Here is a 17259-nt window from a genome sequence, read left to right on the forward strand (position 1 = left end):
ATAGGGAGAAATGAATAGTTACACATGAATTTGAGGTTGATCAATTCTAAAGCCCCAGCTCCTCATCAAAACACAATACAGTAAGGCCAACAAAGGAAAATCAGCCCTAGGTAATTTCATTTACAAAATCAACCAAACATTTAGATAGTAAATGTCAGTCATGCCCAAGCTCTTCCAGAAAACAGAAGAGGAGAGAACACTTTCCAGCTCAGCTTATGAAATCAGTATTACCAGGAACCAGGTCCAAACAAAGACATTATAAGAAAAGAAAACCTGAGGACAATTCCCATGAGAATAGATGCTAAAATTATCAATAAAATATAAGTAAATTCAATCTAAAGGTATATTTAAAAGGATAACACATAATAACCAAGTGGAGTTTATGCTAGAAATACAAGGCTAGTCCAACATTTAAAAATGAATCAATATTGTTTCCCAGATCAGAACATTAGAGAAGGAAATTATATGATCATCTCAATTGTTGTGTAAGAAAAATTTGACAAAATTCAGCATCTATTCTTTTCAGCAAAATGGGAAACCCAATAAAGGGCATCTGTGAAAAACCTACAGCTAACTCTCTACTTAATGTTGAAAGACTGAATGCCCTTCCCTTAAGATGAAAAACCAGGCTGGAGGTTAACTCAACTTACGATGCTCATTTCACAATATATAACAAATATCAAAGCATTATGTTATACACTTTAATATAATGTTGTATGTCAATCAGATCTCAATTAAAGCATAAAAGAAAAGACATAGTTGTCTTCTTAATATCCTGATAGATATTTTGAAGAGATTGTCATATAAGCACATTTTTTGCTGTGCCTTGATAACTTAATTTTAAAAATAAATCAGAAAATATTATTTTCTCTTTCCTTTCAAAAAAAAAAAGAAGAAGAAAGCATGCTAATTATAGAGCAGCATAGAAACAAATACCTAGGAGAACATGACAAACGATATGAAAGACCTATGCAGGGAAAATTATAAATTTTGTTACAGAGCAAATAAAGACTAGAATTAATGAAGAGAAAGTCAAAATTTATGGATTTGAATTTTAAATATTATATAAATTTCATTCTTCCTAAGTTAATTTATGTAATTCCAATCAAATGATTCTTCATATTTGGGGTGGAACTTCACAAATCGAGTATAAAATTAATATAGAAATAGAAACAGCCAAGAGGAGACATGGATTTTGATAGAAAAGAAAACATAGCTTTCTACAATGTATTAAGAATTATTACAAGGCTATAGTAATTAAGACAAGGTTGTATAAACTCAAGACTACAAACAAAAAGGCAAGAATGTCCACTCTCACCATTCCTATTAACAATTATACTACAAAGCCAAGTAAGCACAATATTGCACACAAATTTTTCTGCAAAAATTATTTTTTATTTCCCTTTGATTCCTTGGAGTGACATTACTAAATACTATGTCAAGTATATGTTTAATTTTGTTAAAATGTTACCAAGCCAAAATATTTTCCAGTGTGTTCTCACCAGACATGTATTAGAGTTCTAGTTGTTTCTGCCTCTTAATCAGCATTTGGAGTTGTCAGGGTTTTTTAATTAGCCATTTTAATTACTATGTAGTGATAGATCAGTGTACATTTAATTTGCATTTTCCTTGGACTTCAAGGAGATCCAACCAGTCTATTCTAAAGGAGATCAGCCCTGGGTGTTCTTTGGAAGGAATGATGCTAAAGCTGAAATTCCAGTAGTTTGGCCACCTCAAAGAGTTGACTCATTGGAAAAGACTCTGATGCTAGGAGGGATTGGGGGCAGGAGGAAAAGGGGACGACAGAGGATGAGATGGCTGGATGGCATCACCAACTCGATGGACGAGAGTTTGAGTGAACTCCGGGAGATGGTGATGGCAGGGAGGCCTGGCGTGCTGCGATTCATGGGGTCGCAAAGAGTCGGACATGACTGAGTGACTGAACTGAACTGACTGAACTGAATGACTAATGGTGTTGAACAATTTTTAGGTACTTATTTGCCATCAGTATATCTTCTTATTTTATTATTTTTTAAAATTTATTTATTTTAGATGAAGGCTAATAATTTTACAATATTGTAGTGGGTTTTGCCATACATTGACATGAATCAACCATGGGTGTACATGTGTTCCCCATCCTGAACCCCCCTCCCACCTCCCTCCCAGTACCATCCCTCATGGTCATCCCAAGGCACCAGCCCTGAGCACCCTTTCTCATGCATCAAACCAGGACTGGCGATCTGTTTCACATATGATAATATACGTTTCAATGCTATTCTCTCAAATTATCCCACCCTCACCTTCTCCCACAGAGTCCAGAAGACTATTCGATACATCTGTGTCTCTCTTGCTGTCTCACATATAAGATCAACATTACCATCTTTCTAAATTCCATATATATACATAAGTATATTGTGTTGGTGTTTTTCGTTCTGACTTATTTTACTCTGTATAATAGGCTCTAGCTTCATCCACCTCATTAGAACTGATTCAAATGTATTCTTTTTAATGGCCGAGTGATATTCCATTGTGTATATGTACCACAGCTTTCTTATCCACTCATCTGCTGATGGGCATCTAGGTTGCTTCCATGTCCTGCCTATTGTAAACAGAGCTGCAGTGAACATTGTGGTACACGTGTCTCTTTCAATTCTGGTTTCCTCGGTGTGTATGCCCAGCAGTGGGATTGCTGGGTCATATGGCAGTTCTATTTCCAGTTTTCTAAGGAATCTCCACAGTGTTCTCCATAGTGGCTGTACTAGACTGCATTCCCACCAACAGTGTAAGAGGGTTCCCTTTTCTCCATACCCTCTCCAGCATTTATTGCTTGTAGACTTTTGGATAGCAACCATTCTGACTGGCGTGCGATGGTACCTCATTGTGGTTTTGATTTGCATTTCTCTAATAATGAGTGATGCTGAGCAGCTTTTCATGTGTTTGTTAGCCATCTGTATGTCTTCTTTGGAGAAATGTCTGTTTAGTTCTTTGGCCTATTTTTTGATTGGATCATTTATTTTTCTGGAATTGAGCTGCAGCAGTTGCTTATATATTTTTGAGATTAATTCTGTCAGTTGCTTCATTTGCTATTATTTTCTCCCATTCTGAAGGCTGTCTTTTCACCTTGCTTATAGTTTCCTTCATTGTGCAAAAATATTTCAGTTTAATTAGGTCCCATTTGTTTATTTTTGCTTTTATTTCCAGTATTCTGGGAGATGGGTCATAAAGGATCCTGCTGTGATTTATGTCAGAAAGTGTTTTGCCTATGTTCTCCTCTAGGAGTTTTATAGTTTCCAGTCTTACATTTAGTTGTTTTTTTTTTTTTTTTTTTACATTTAGATCTTTAATCCATTTTTTAGTTTATTTTTCTATACGGTGCTAGAAAGTGTTCTAGTTTCATTCTTGTACAAGTGGTTAACCAGTTTTCCCAGCAGCACTTGTTGAAGAGATTGCCTTTTCTCCATTGTATATTTTTGCTTCCTTTGTCAAAGATAAGGTGTCCATAGGTGCGTGGATATTTCTCTGGGCTTTCTATTTTGTTCCATTGATCTATATTTCTGTCTTTGTGCCAGTACCATACTGTCTTGATGACTGTAGCTTTGTAGTAGAGCCTGAAGTCAGGCACGTTGATTCCTCCAGTTCCATTCTTCTTTCTCAAGATTGCTTTGGCTATTCGAGGTTTTTTGTATTTCCATACAAGTTGTGAAATTATTTGTTCTAGTTCTCTGAAAAATACTGTTGGTAGCTTGATAGGGATTGCATTGAATCTATAGATTGCTTTAGGTGGTATACTCATTTTCATTATATTGATTCTTCCATTCCATGAACATGGTATATTTCTCCATCTATTTCTGTCCTCTTTGATTTCTTTCATCAGTGTTTTATAGTTTTCTATATGTAGGTCTTTTGTTTCTTTAGGTAGATATATTCCTAAGTATTTTATTCTTTTCATTGCAATGGTGAATGGGATTGTTTCCTTAATTTCTCTTTCCTTTTTTCTCATCGTTAGTGTATAGGAGTGCAAAGGATTTCTGTGTGTTGATTTTATATCCTGCAACTTTACTATATTCATTGATTAGCACTAGTAGTTTTCTGGTGGAGTCTTTAGGGTTTTCTATGTAGAGGATCATGTCATCTGCAAACAGTGAGAGTTTTAGTTCTTTTCTAATCTGGATTCCTTTTATTTCTCTTTCTTCTCTGATTGCTGTGGCTAAAACTTCCAAAACTATATTGAATAGTAGTGGTGAGACTGGGCACCCTTGTCATGTTCCTGACGTTAGGGGAAATGCTTTCATTTTGTCACCATTGACGATAATGTTTGCTGTGAATTTTATTACATAACTTTTATTATGTTGAGGGATGTTCCTTCTATTCCTTCTTTCTGAAGAGTTTTTATCATAAATGGATGTTGAATTTTGTCAAAGGCTTTCTCTGCATCTATTGAGATAATCATATGGTTTTTATCTTTCAATTTGTTAATGTTGTGTATTACATTGATTGATTTGCAGATATTAAAGAATCCTTGCATCCCTGGGATAAAGCCCACTTGGTCAATGATGTATGATCTTTTTAGTATGTTGTTGGATTCTGTTTGCTAGGATTTTGTTAAGGATTTTTGCATCTATGTTCATCAGTGATATTGGCCTGTAGTTTTCTTTTTTTGTGGCATCTTTGTCTGGTTTTGGTATTAGGGTGATGATGGCCTCATAGAATGAGTTTGGAAGTTTATCCTCCTCTGCAATTTTCTGGAAGAGTTTGAGTAGGATAGGTATTATTGCTTTTCTGAAGTTTTGCTAGAATTCAGCTGTGAAGCCATCTGGTACTGGGCTTTTGTTTGCTGGAATATTTCTAGTTAGTTTCAATTTCCATGCTTGTGATGGGTCTGTTAAGATTTTCTATTTCTTCCTGGTTAAGTTTTGGAAAGTTATACTTTTCTAAGAATTTGTCCATTTCTTCCAAGTTGTCCATTTTATTGGTATATAGTTGCTGATAGTAGTCTCTTATGATCCTTTGTATTTCTGTGTTGTCTGTTGTGATCTCTCCATTTTCATTTCTAATTTTGTTGATTTGATTCTTCTCCCTTTGTTTCTTGATGAGTCTGGTTTGTCAATTTATTTATTTTTTCAAAGAACCAGGTTTTAGTTTTGTTGATTTTTGCTATGGTCTCTTTTGTTTCTTTTGCATTTATTTCTGCCCTAATTTTTATAATTTCTTTCCTTCTACTCGCCCTGGGATTCTTCATTTCCTTTTATAGTTGCTTTAGGTGTAGAGTTAGGTTATTTAGTTGACTTTTTTCTTGTTTCTTGAGGTATGCCTGTATTGCTATGAACCTTGCCCTTAGCACTGCTTTTACAGTGTCCCATAGGTTTGGTGGTGTTGTGTTTTCATTTTCATTCATTTCTATGCATATTTTGGTTTCTTTTTTATTTCTTCTGTGATTTCTTGGTTACTCAGAAGCATGTTGTTCAGCCTCCATATGTTGGATTTTTAAAAGTTTTTTTCCTGTACTTGAGATCTAATCTTACTGCATTGTGATCAGATAAGATGCTTGGAATGATTTCAATTTTTTTGAATTTACCAAAGCTAGATTTAGGCCCCAGAATGTGATCTATCCTGGAGAAGGTTCTGTGTGCGCTTGAGAAAAAGGTGAAAATCATTGTTTTGGGGGTGAAATGTCCTTAGATATCAATTAAGCCTAACTGGTCCATTGTATCATTTAAAGCTTATGTTTCCTTGGTAATTTTCTGTTTCGTTGATCTATCCATAGATGTGAGTGCAGTATTAAAGTATCCCACTATTACTGTGTTATTGTTAATTTCCCCTTCCATTCTTGTTAGCATTTGTCTTACATATTTCAGTGCTCCTATGTTGGGTGCATATATATTTATAATTGTTATATTCTCTTCTTCAAGTGATCCTTTGATCATTATGTAGTGTCCTTTTTTGTCTCTTTTCACAGCCTTTATTTCAAAGTCTATTTTATCTGATATGAGTATTGCTACTCCTGATTTCTTTTGGTCTCCACTTGTGTGAAATATCTTTTTCCAGCCCTTCACTTTCAGTCTGTATGTGTCCCTTGTTTTGAGGTGGGTCTCTTGTAGACAGCATATGTAGGGGTCTTGTTTTTGTATCCATTCACCCAGTCTTTGTCTTTTGGTTGGGGCATTCAAACCATTTATATTTATGCTAATTATTGATAAGTATTATCCCATTGTCAATTGTTTTGGGGTTCAAGTTTATACACATTTTCTGTATTTCCTGTCTAGAGAATATCCTTTAGCATTTGTTGGAGAGCTAGTTTGGTGGTGCTGAATTCTCTCAGCTTTTGCTTGTCTGTAAAGCTTTTGATTTCTCCATCATATTTGAATAAGATTCTTACCGGGTACAGTAATCTTGGTTGTAGACTTTTCTGTTTTATCACTTTAAGTATGTCCTGCCAATCCCTTCTGGCCTGAAGAGTTTCTATTGAAAGATCAGCTGTTATCCTTATGGGAATCCCCTTGTGTGTTATTTGCTGTTTTTCCCTTGCTGTTTTTATATTTGTTTTTTGTGTTTGATCTTTGTTGATTTGATTAATATGTGTCTTGGGGTGTTTCACCTTGGGTTTATCCTATTTGGGGCTCTCTGGGATTCTTGGACTTGGGTGACTATTTCCTTCCCCATTTTAGGGAAGTTTTCAACTATTATCTCCTCAAGTATTTTCTCATGGCCTTTCTTTTTGTCTTCTTCTTCTGGGACTCCTATGATTCAAATGTTGGAGTGTTTGACATTGTCCCAGAGGTCTCCGAGGTTTTCCTCATTCCTTTTAATTCTTTTTTCTTTTTTCCTTTCTGCTTCATTTATTTCCACCATTCTATCTTCTACCTCACTTATCCTATCTTCTGCTTCAGTTATTTGTTCCCTCCAGAGTGTTTTTTATCTCATTTATTACATTATTCATTATTTATTAACTCTTTTTTATTTCTTCTAGGTCCTTGTTAAACATTTCTTGCATCTTCTCAATCCTTGTCTCCAGGCGATTTATATGTAACTCCATTTTGTTTTCAGGATTTTGGATCAATTTACTATTATTATTCTGAATTCTTTTTCAGGTAGACTCCCTATGTCCTCTTTTGTTTGGTTTGGTGGGCATTTATCATGTTCCTTTACCTGCTGAGTATTTCTCTGCCTTTTCATCTTGTTTAAATTGCTGTGTTTGGGGTGCCCTTCCTGTATTCTGGCAGTTTGTGGTTCCTCTTTATTGTGGAGGTTCCTCCCTGTGGGTGGGGTTGGACAAATGGCTTGTCAAGGTTTCCTGGTTAGGGAAACTTGCATCAGTGTTCTGGTGGGTGGAGCTGAACTTTTTCTCTCTGGAGTGCAATGAAGTGTCCAGTAGTAAGTTTTGAGATGTCTATGGGTTTGTTGTGACTTTGGGCAGCCTATATATTAAAGCTCAGGGCTATGTTCCTGCATTGCTGGAGAATTTGCATGGTATGTCTTGCTCTGGAACTTGTTGGCTCTTGGGTGGAGCTTGGTTTCAGTGTAGGTATGGAGGCTTTTGGATGAGCTCTTATTAATTAATGTTCCCTGGAGTCAGGAGTTCTCTGGTGTTCTCGGGTTTGGGACTTAAGCCTCCTGCCTCTGGTTTTCAGTCTTATTCTTACAGGAGCCTCAAGACTTCTCCATCCATACAGCACTGATGACAAAACATCTAGGTTAATGGAGAAAAGATTCTCCACAATGAGAAACACCCAGAAAGGTTCACTGAGTTACATGGAGAAGAGAAGAGGGAGGAGGGAGAAAGAGGTGACCAGGAGGAGAAGAGGGGGAATCAAAAGGGGAGAGAGCAATCTAGCCAGTAATCAAATCTCTGTGTGCTCTCCACAGCCTGGAACACACAAACAGATGCACAGAGTTGGGTAGAGAAGAGAAGGCGGGGGAGGAGATAGAGGTGACCTAGGGGAGAAAAAGGAGAGTCAAAAGGGGGAGAGGGCAATCAAGCCAGTAATCACACTCCTAAGTAAAAATTCGTACTGAAGATTGGATTCTTAAAGGTACAAGATTGATAACAAATACCAAAAAGCAAAGATTAAAAATCTAGAGTAGAAGTTAGACTCTCAAAATTACAATATTTTAAAAAAAAAAGCAAAACAAAATCACAAAGATTATAAAAAATATATATGAAATTTGCTTTAAAAATAGGGTCTTTTTTTTGCAAGGTAATAGTAGGTTATGAAAATTAAAGGAGTAATAGAGGACTTAAAACTAAAAAATTAAAATTTTTTAAAATAATAATAGTAAAAATATATCTAGGAATTTCTCTGGAGCTGTTGCGGGCAGTGTGAGGTCGGTTCAGTTTTAGATAGCTCCTTGTTCCAGCTTTACTTCTCCAGATCTATAGGCCCCTTCCAATGTAGTTGGTGCTATCTACAGGATTTTAATCTGTTGCACCTGTCACTTCCAAAGTGCTATCTACAGGATTTTAATCTGTTGCACCTGTCACTTCCAAAGTGGTTCCCTCAGTTTGTTTCAGCTTATTCTGTTTGCTGGTCTCTTCAGTGTCTAATTTCCACCCTGACACAAGGGGGTGAAGGTGGTCACTTATTTAGGCTCACTTGTTCAGTCGTGCTGTGGGGAGGGAGGACACTGCAAACAAATATCACTGGCATATGTGGGGAGCTCTCGCAGTGTCTCAGCCACACTGGGTTTGCCCCCACTCACAGCTTGTGTGCTTTCCCAGTATACACTGTTCAGGCTTCGAGTTGCTCTGCAGAGGAACTGTCTAAAGCAGGCCCTGGGTTGCATGCACTTCCCAGATCTAAGCTGCTCAGGCTCAAGTTCTTGGGTACTCCAAAAGGCACAAACTCAGTTCGGCCTGCATTTTGTTCCCTTCCCAGGTCCAAGCAGCTCAGGCAACCAGGTGCTTGGTGAGTGCACTTTCCCCAGGTGCGGTGCATCTTATCACCTCCCCGGTCCCAGCCGCTTGGTTTCCTGGGTGTGCCATCTCAGATGCACCATGCGTCTCTTCTGGGCAGCTGATCTCTGGCTGCAACCCTCCCAGTGGATGTCATCCATCCAGGATCCCAGGAAGGCTTGGTTGGCAACTGGGAGCCACTTGCAGTTTGGTGGAGGATGCCATCCCTGGGGCCAAGTTTGCCCCTTTCTGGCTCTGGTTGCCACCTGTCCGCCCCCTGCCTCCAGCGGAGGATGGGCCTCTCCACTTCTGGCTAGCTCTCATCTGGTATTTGCTCAGTCCTTCGTTCTGTGAGCGGGCCAGCAGTGTCTTAGGTTAAGGCTTTTCATGGGAAAGTTCTCTCTCTCTCTCTTTTTCTTTTCTCTCTCTCTCTGGCTATCCCACAGTTTGGGTTTCTATCTCACGTTAACTCCCTCAGATTGCCCTCAGAGCATTCAGGCCTGGTCCTTACCCTAAGCAATGGCTGAGCCTCCCTGTTCAGCCTCCACTTGCTGGTGGTGGATGCAAGCGTCTGGGCTACTTCTCCGCTGGGAACTGCCATTAGGCACGCAATCTGTGGGGTTTATTTATTTATTTTTCCTCCCAGTTATGTTGCCCTCTGAGATTCCAAAACTCCCCACAGACCCACCAATGAGAGGGTTTCCTGGTGTTTCGAAACTTCTCTTCTTTTACGACTCCCTCCCGGGGACATATCTCCATCCCTAACTCTTTTGTGTGTCTTTTTATCTTCTATATTTTGTCCTACCTCCTTTCAAAGACAGTGGGCTGCCTTTCTGGGTGCCTGGTGTCCTCTGCCTGCGTTCAGAAGCTGTTTTGTGGAATTTACTCAGCATTCGAATGTTCTTTCAATGAATTTGTGGGGGAGAAAGTGGTCTCCCTGTCCTATTCCTCCATCATCTTCTGTATCTTTTTGCTGCAATTCTTGTTCAAAATTTGGTCCTTTTTTTCCATTGGATTGTTTGTTTTCTTATTATTGAGCTTTCTTATTGCTTGTATTATTGATACAAATTCTTTGTTAAATAGATGACCTACATATATTTTCTCCCAGTCTGCAACTTGTCTTTTCATTCTGTTAGTAATATCTTTCATAGACAGTAAGTTTTAAACTTCAGTGAAATTCAATGAATTTTTTTCTTTTATATGTAATGATTTTAATGTTATAGTTAAGAAATATTTATCTAACTTATGTAAAACAGTCCAGACTATTCTGCTGAAGGGCCACAGAGAGAAGAGGTCCTGGTGAATGAGAGACCAAGTTCCAGCCAAAAGTCAGAACTAATTGCCAGTCATATGAGTGAGGCTTCTTCAAAGTTGACTCCCAGGCCAAGCAGCTTCCTTGGTAGCTCAGCTGGTAAAGAATCTGCCTGCAAAGCAGGAGACCCCAGTTTGATTCCTGGGTCAGGAAGATCCCCTGTAAAGGGAGCAGCTACCCACTCCAATAGAAATGCCTGGAGAATTCCATGGACAGAGGAGTCTGGTAGGCTACAGTCCATGGGTTGCAAAGAGTCAGATACGAGTGAGTGACTTTCACTTTCTTTCCCAGGCCAAGTCAAGACTTCCAATGATGCAGCCTTGGCTCACAGCCTGTCTGAAACCTCATGAGAGACCCTGAGCCAGAACCATTCAGCAAGTCTGCTGCTGGATTCCTGACCCTAGAAATGGTGAGAAAATAAATGTGTGTTGTCTTAAGCCACTAAGTTTTGTGGTAACTGGTTACACAACAATGGATAATTAATACAATCACTATCACCTAGTTCAGGCCACCATGAACTCTCCTGAACTATACTGAACTATACTTTCTAAGCAGACTCCCCACATTCATTACTACCCTCCAAAACATAATTCTCAAACCAGCACTACAACCTTTGAAAAACCTAAACCAGTATCACTACTTAGAGGTTAAAATTCCTCAAAGGCTTCAGATGATACTAAGAATAAAGACCAAACTCCTACCAGGCATAAAAGACAGTATATAATCTGGTTTTTCAGAAAGGGCTTTGAGAGGGTAGCAGGCAGGAAGGACAGGGGTCTCCAAATGGAGGAAATAAGCTGCAAGTGTCAGACATTTTTTTATCTCTCTCTTCAGCAGCAGGAGGAAACAAATGTGTCATTTTTTTCCCCTTCTCTATTCAAATTTAAAAAGAGGTTTCTCTTAAAATTCTGTGTTGCCATGACACCTGGTTCCACTAGAACTTTTCTCAAACCTTGAGCTAACCAATGCATTTTTCTTATGGAAATGTTTGTCTTAAGCTATGTTAATGTACTGTGTATTTACCCTAGACTCTGTCTTCAAGTTGGTTCCACCTAAAGGCTCAGAACTGACTTGACAAACCAGTATGTTATACTCTTACATTGTTCTCCTAATCTATGTTAATGAACGCAATATATTTGTATGGAAATCTGCCTTTCTTCAAAATTCTTGTCAATTGTTTTATGGCCTGGGATGACTCAGTTCAGTTCAGTTCAGTTCAGTCCCTCAGTCGTCTCCGACTCTTTGCAACCCCATGAATCGCAGCACACCAGGCCTCCCTGTCCATCACCAACTCCTGGAGTTTACCCAAACTCATGTCCATTGAGTTGATGATGCCATCCAACCATCTCATCCTCTGTTGTCCCCTTCTCCTCCTGCCTTCAATCTTTCCCAGCATCAGGGGCTTTACCAGTCAGTTAGTTCTTCACATCAGGTGGCCAAAGTATTGGATTTTCAGCTTCAACCTCAGTACTTCCAATAAACACCCAGGACTGATCTCCTTTAGGATGGACTTGTTGGGTCTCCTTGCAGTCCAAGGGACTCTCAAGAGTCTTCTCCAACACCACACTTCAAAAGCATCAATTCTTCAGCACTCAGCTTTCTTCACAGTCCAACTCTCACATCCATACATGACTACTGGAAAAACCATAGCCTTGACGGACCTTTGTTGGAAAAGTAATATCTCTGCTTTTTAATTTGCTGTCTAGGTTGGTCATAACTTTCCTTCCAAGGAGTAAACATCTTTTAATTTCCTGGCTGCAATCACCATCTGCAGTGATTTTGGAGCCCCCCAAAAATTAAGTTAGCTACTGTTTCCACTGTTTCCTCATCTATTTCCCATGAAGTGATGAGACCAGATGCCTTGATCTTAGTTTTCTGAATGTTGAGGTTTAAGCCAACTTTTTCACTCTCCTTTCACTTTCATCAAGAGGCTCTTTAGTTCTTCTTCACTTTCTTCCATAAGAGTGGTGTCATCTGCATATCTGAGGTTATTGATAGATATTTCTCCTGGCACTAGGTTGGTGACCAGCCTAGTGTATATGTGTATACATGTATCTAGATCTACATATATTTATTCATAAGTACATGCATGTGCGTGCTCAGTCACTTCAGTTGTGTGTGACTCTTTACGACCCTATGGAATGTAACCCACTAGGCTCCTCTGTCCATGGGATTCCCCAGGCAAGAATACTGAAGTGAGTTGCCATGCCCTCCTCCAGGGGATCTTCCTGACCCAGGGATCAAACCCAAGTCTCTTACATTTCCTGCATTGGCAAATGGGTTCTTTACCACTAGCGCCACCTGGGAAGCCCTCATAATTATATACATACACTTTATTCATATATACATACACACACATACATATGTACATACACATACAATTCAGTCATAAAAAAGACTGAAATCTTGCCATTTTCAATAACATGGATGGACCTTGAGAGCATTATACTAAGTGAAATAAGTCAGACAGAGAAAGACATACTGCATAATCTCACTTACATGTGGACTGTAAAAAACAAAAACAAATCAAGCTCATAGATACATAGAACAGACTGGTGGTTGCCAAATGCAGAGGATAGGGAGTGGGAGAAATGGGTGAAGGAGGACAAAATACAAACTTCCAGTTCTAACATAAATAAGTCCTGGGGATGTCATATACAGCATGGTGACTACAGTTAATAATGCTATATTGCATATTTGAAAGTTGCTAAGGAAATAGATGGGGAAACAGTGAAAACAGTATCAGACTTTATTTTGGGGGGCTCCAAAATCACTGCAGATGGTGATTGCAGCCATGAAATTAAAAGACGCTTACTCCTTGGAAGAAAAGTTATGACCAACCTAGACAGCATATTCAAAAGCAGAGACATTACTTTGCCGACTAAGGTCCGTCTAGTCAAGGCTATGGTTTTTCCTGTGGTCATGTATGAATGTGAGAGTTGGACTGTGAAGAAGGCTGAGCACTGAAGAATTGATGCTTTTGAACTGTGGTGTTGGAGAAGACTCTTGAGAGTCCCTTGGACTGCAAGGAGATCCAACCAGTCCCTTCTGAAGGAGATCAGTCCTGGGTGTTCTTTGGAAGGAATGATGCTAAAGCTGAAACTCCAGTACTTTGGCCACCTCATGCGAAGAGTTGACTCATTGGAAAAGACTCTGATGCTGGGAGGGATTGGGGGCAGGAGGAGAAGGGGACGACAGAGGATGAGGAGGCTGGATGGCATCACTGACTCGATGGATGTGAGTCTGAGTGAACTCTGGGAGTTGGTGATGGACAGGGAGGCCTGGCTTGCTGCGATTCATGGGGTCGCAAAGAGTCGGACACGACTGAGAGACTGAACTGAACTGAACTGAAGAGAGTAGATCTTAAAAGGTTCTCAGCACAAAAGAAAAAAATTAACTATGTAACATGATGGGTGTTAACTTGGCTTATTGTGATGATCATTTTATAATGTATACAAATACCAAATCATTACGTTGTTCACCTGAAACTAAAAGAATGTATATGTCACTTATAACTCCAAAAGTTTTTAATTAGAAATTTTTAAAAAATAAAAATGATAATATCCAAAGCACCCTTTCTTAGTAAAGTACTAGAAGATACACTTTGGCAAAATAAGGGAGTTATAAAAGAAAGAGAAGTCCAGAGGATGTAGGAAATAGAGGCTCCAACCAGAGAAGGAGCAGGGAGTTCCCTGGTGGTCTAGTTGTTAGGGTTCGGTGCAGTGGCACACATTCAATCCCTGGTCAGGAGACAGATCTCACAAGCTGTATGGCGTAGCCAAATTAAAAAAAGAAGAAGAAGACCATGAAAGTTCCAGGACAACAGCTGTGTAACAGACCTAAAGTCAAACTCAGTCTATGTTACAACAGACAACTACAGAAAATGAGGATCCAACAGAAAAAAACCTGAGAGTAACTGTCTTGTCTGACCATGTGGAAAATAGACAAAGAGGACTTTTATATTCCTTTTAGAAGATCTGGGAAGAAGAAATGAAAGTACACAGAAAACTAGGAAAATTTAAAAACAAATAAAGAAGGCAATTATTAACTCTAAGAAAAACCAAAGGCCTATAAGGAAGGAGAAATAATCAACATTGAACAATAGTTACACAGTAGTAATAATGTAAGTACTAAATACTGATTTAACCCCCAGTTGTGCCATAAATTGGAGAAGGGAATGGTAAACCACTCCAGTATTCTTGCTTGGAGAATTCCATGGACAGAGAAGCCTGGTGGGCTACAGTCCATGGGGTCACAAAGAGTCAGACACAACTGAGCAACTTTCACTTTAACACTGTGCTATAAATATATTGCAGGATGGCAGGTGGGGAAGAAGAGAAAACAAGAAAATTGAATCCTCAACTATCATATTGATAGTCACTCAGTCATATCTGACTCTTCGTACCCCATGAACTGTGGCCCGCCAGGTTCCTCTGTCCATGGGATTTTCCAGGCAAGAATACTGGAGTGGGTAGCCATTTTTTTCTCCAGGGGATCTTCCCAACGCAGGGATCAAACCCATATCTCCCATATCACAGGTGGATTTTTTACTGTCTGAGCCACCAGGGAAGCCCAAGAATACTGGAATGGGTTGCCATGCCCTCCCTCCAGGGAATCTTCCCAACCCAGGGATCCAACCCAGGTCTCTGGCACTGCAGGCAGATTATTGGCTGAGCCACCAGGGAAGTCAATGGAAAACCAAATACCAGAAAATAGAGCTAAAAAAGAATGAAAAGTGGTTGTTTTAAGGAAATGGAACTGAGGGTTGCATAGGGATAGGTTTTTCTTTAGAAGATTTTTAGCACTATCTTATTTTGTAAACCATTTTGATGTGTGGTACTGGTTAAAGAAAATAAATATAAGAATTACTTGAAATAAGTTTAGACAGAAAATAAATCAGACTGCTACAATAAAAGATTAACTTCAATGTATTTAAATGTAAGAAAATGGTATGTAGCATTGGCTAGACTCAGAAAATATAGTCTGAAAAATCACCTTTAGAAAGACTAAATAGATCTATTAAACTATTAAACATCTGTTTAATAGTATTTATATATATATATATACACACACTGTTTGGTATGAAATTCAAACACACAATTTATAATAATCCTTATTAATTTAGAAGTTAAAATATCTACAAGCATACAAACATTAAACAGTAAAAATTTTTAAAGAAGAAGTGAAGTCGTTCAGTCGTTCCAACTCTTTGCGACCCCATGGACTGTAGCCTACCAGGCTCCTCCATCCATGGGATTTTCCAGGCAAAAAAACTGGAGTGGGTTGCCATTTCCTTCTCCAGGAGATCTTCCCAACCCAGGGATTGAACCCGGGTGTCCCACATCTTAGGCAGATGCTTTACTGTCTGAGCCACCAAGGAAGTCCTGAAAAAAGATTCTTAAGGAAACACAAGTACAATTCAGAAAAAGAAAAAAGTAAACAGCTTATGATAAACAAAATTATAATTGACTTCTAGATTAAGTGAATTAAATGTGTATCCAAGATGAAGGGTCACAATTATTTGACTTTATCACATATATCAAAAAGCATTGTCTTGAAATACTACCAAGTAAGTTTGCACTGAAGATTTTGATAGAGCTTCTGTTTGGGGATTTTTTTAAACTAATGTAGCATGCTCTAACCAAAACAAAAATCTGAACAGTGAATCTAATCGTTGTTACTGAGGATGTGGTTATGGTAAAAGCCTACATTTGAAATTGCCTTCACGAGGAATCAGATTCTTCCGAAACTAAGAGACTCAGCTTTAAAATGTTGTCAAATCTCTTTCAGGTTTCCCAGGTTGTGCTAGTGGTAAAGAACCCTCCTGCCAATGTAGGGAAACACAGGCTCAATTCCTGGGTCAGGAAAATCCCCTGAAGGAGGGCATGGCAACCCATTCCAGTTTTCTTGCCTGGAGGATCCATGGACAGAGGAGTTTGGCAGGCTCGATCCAAAGGTTGCAGAGAGTTGAACACAACTGACAAAACTTAGCACACATGCATGCAGGCATGCACAAATGTCTTTCACATCAGTAAAATTTAGGAGAGGATCTCTTAAGTTGGGTGTCTAAGGCAATTCACTGGGCAGGGGAGGAGTGGGAAATATCAAAATCTCTATCTTGAATTTTGACGCACCCCTTTGCATGTTATTTCTGTTGACGTCATGTACTATAGAATAATTATACAGTGATATGTGTATCAGTTCAGTTCAGTTCAGTTCAGTCGCTCAGTCATGTCCGACTCTTTGCGATCCCATGAATCGCAGCAAGCCAGGCCTCCCTATTCATCACCATCTCCCAGAGTTCACCCAGACTCACGTCCATCGAGTCCGTGATGCCATCCAGCCATCTCATCCTCGGTCGTCCCCTTCTCCTCCTGCCCCCAATCCCTCCCAGCATCAGAGTCTTTTCCAATGAGTCAACTCTTCGCATGAGGTGGCCAAAGTACTGGAGTTTCAGCTTTAGCATCATTCCTTCCAAAGAAATCCCAGGGCTGATCTCTTTCAGAATGGACTGGTTGGATCTTCTTGCAGTCCAAGGGACTCTCAGGAGTCTTCTCCAACACCACAGTTCAAAAGCATCAATTCTTTGGCGCTCAGCCATTTATAAATAAGCATACATATATTGCCCCTTCATGGATCACAGCCTTATCATGGCAAAGGTGCTGGCATAACTGAATGAAACTATGAGGCTAGGAGTCACCAAGATGGATGGGTCATACGGAAGAGTTTGGACAAACAAAATGCTGTCCACTGGAGAACGAAATGGAACCCACTCCAGCTGGACAGTATGAAAAGGCAAAAAGATACGATGCTGGAAGATGAGACCCGCCCCCCCAGGTTGGAAAGTATCCAATACACTACTGGGGAAGAGTGGAGGGCAATTACTAGTGATGCTTATATATTAATACCATCACTGACTCAATGGACATGAATTTGAGCAAACCTAGGAGATAGTGGAGGACAAAGGAACCTGACATGCTATAGTCCACGGGTTCGCAAAAAGTCAGACATGACAGTTACTGAACAACAATAATGACAACAATACATATATTGACAG

At 39.3% G+C, this 17259-nt stretch overlaps 1 protein-coding gene across 5 annotated transcripts in view; it reads right to left on the reverse strand.

Moving 5' to 3' along the window:
• The window catches only part of NEK10 (NIMA related kinase 10), a 252892-nt gene that overhangs the window by 146525 nt on the left and 89108 nt on the right, over nucleotides 1–17259 (reverse strand). The window lies entirely within an intron of this gene.

The sequence above is a fragment of the Capricornis sumatraensis genome, chromosome 10, assembly GCF_032405125.1.
Source record: "Capricornis sumatraensis isolate serow.1 chromosome 10, serow.2, whole genome shotgun sequence".
In the NCBI taxonomy this organism is placed as follows: Eukaryota; Metazoa; Chordata; class Mammalia; order Artiodactyla; family Bovidae; genus Capricornis; species Capricornis sumatraensis.